The 1,483-nt window shown below is 33.4% G+C and overlaps 1 long non-coding RNA gene across 1 annotated transcript; it reads left to right on the plus strand.

Moving 5' to 3' along the window:
• The first annotated feature begins 387 nt into the window (after positions 1-387).
• LOC108725289 (uncharacterized) lies at positions 388-1,007 on the plus strand. The gene is made up of 2 exons (XR_001936747.1): positions 388-552; positions 732-1,007. It is a non-coding gene; the product is annotated as an uncharacterized lncRNA (long non-coding RNA).
• The last annotated feature ends 476 nt before the right edge of the window (positions 1,008-1,483 follow it).

Genomic DNA, 1,483 nt, shown 5'->3' on the forward strand with positions numbered 1-1,483 from the left:
CAAAATAAAAGTAAATGCAGCCATAATATCGTTCATGTTACATTTTCTATTTGATATTGTTTAAATATATCTTACCAGGAGCTGTCACTAATCCCATGCCGAATATTGGTCTCAGAAATTCATACACTATACTTTTATTCAAACAATGGCGGTTTTGTAAGACAGCCTACAACATCACATATAATATACATATTTATTAATATTTACGCATGTTTGCTTCAAATAAGTAATTAACATATACACGGTGGGCCATTTTACGGGACCCACCCAAATTTCTCCGTCGATAAGGCAAATACTTATTTGACAAGGTCAAAATCATTAATACAGATAAATGACCCCCATTGTCCTGAACAAGCTTTGTCTGAACTATTTTTCTGTATCTGCCTTAAGCTGGCCGCACACGATGCATGATTTTCATGCTTACTCTCTTGCATGCTGATCAATGCATGTTACTTTGCTCGGCTCGCTGCATAAACGTCATCACACGAAGGTGGCAACCGTGGTGGTTCAGTTGTAATGATGCACAGAAATCGAAACACTAGAGGCGAGAAGGTTAAGTATAAATGAAAACTATTATTTAGTACTTTTAATATTCAAAATAAGTAATAAATCATTATCATTATTATTATCATTATCATTATCATTATCATAATCATTATCATTATCATTATTTCTATATGCTTCTATTAGTACTAGGATTTGCTCTTTATTCCAAGACATCGTTTTCACAGTAATAATACAGACTGTCAAAGAAGACAATAACCAACTATAACCTATACATCTCTTGCGCATGACTGATGCCAATCAATCACGTGAGTGATTCTTAACGTTTTGATTGGCGCGTGCAAGAAAACGAGCATGAAATAATGCACCATATCAAACATAAAAATCAAGGATGGTAGCATACTTCGCTCAATGCATCAAGGTGTTTAGCACGCATCAGAGGAGGCACAGCAGCATGTAAGCCCATTATGCAGGAAATCGTGCATCGTGTGCGGCCAGCTTTACCGACGGAGAAATTTGGGTGAGTCCCGTAAAATGGCCCACCGTGTACATGGCGAAAAAGTTCACGTGAACAAATTTCACATTTTCACGGGTTGGAAGAGTTGTAGAGGAAGGTCCGACATATCACTTTGTTTTTAGACAATATTTCTTAAACAAAAGGTAAAAATATAACTTTAAAAACATAAATACAAACTAAAAAATGTTTTCTATCAGAGTACAAGCAGTTTTTATGATATTGTTTGCAATTTTGCAATAATTAAGTTTTTCGTAAGTTATGCAAAAATGACAAAATGGGCTCCAAACTGACATATGTAGTAAGCAATATAATGCCAACATTCCTATTCTATAAATAAAGATATATTCTATTCTGTAAAGAAAACTAATTTATGAAACTATAAATATTTATAATGACATAATATTATATCAATAATATAGTCACTATTATTTTAATTACGCAATTTGCAAAAAAACACCGTAA

This window comes from Mycetomoellerius zeteki, unplaced genomic scaffold (genome assembly GCF_001594055.1).
Source record: "Mycetomoellerius zeteki isolate Tzet28-1 unplaced genomic scaffold, Tzet1.0 scaffold332, whole genome shotgun sequence".
Classification (NCBI taxonomy): domain Eukaryota; kingdom Metazoa; phylum Arthropoda; class Insecta; order Hymenoptera; family Formicidae; genus Mycetomoellerius; species Mycetomoellerius zeteki.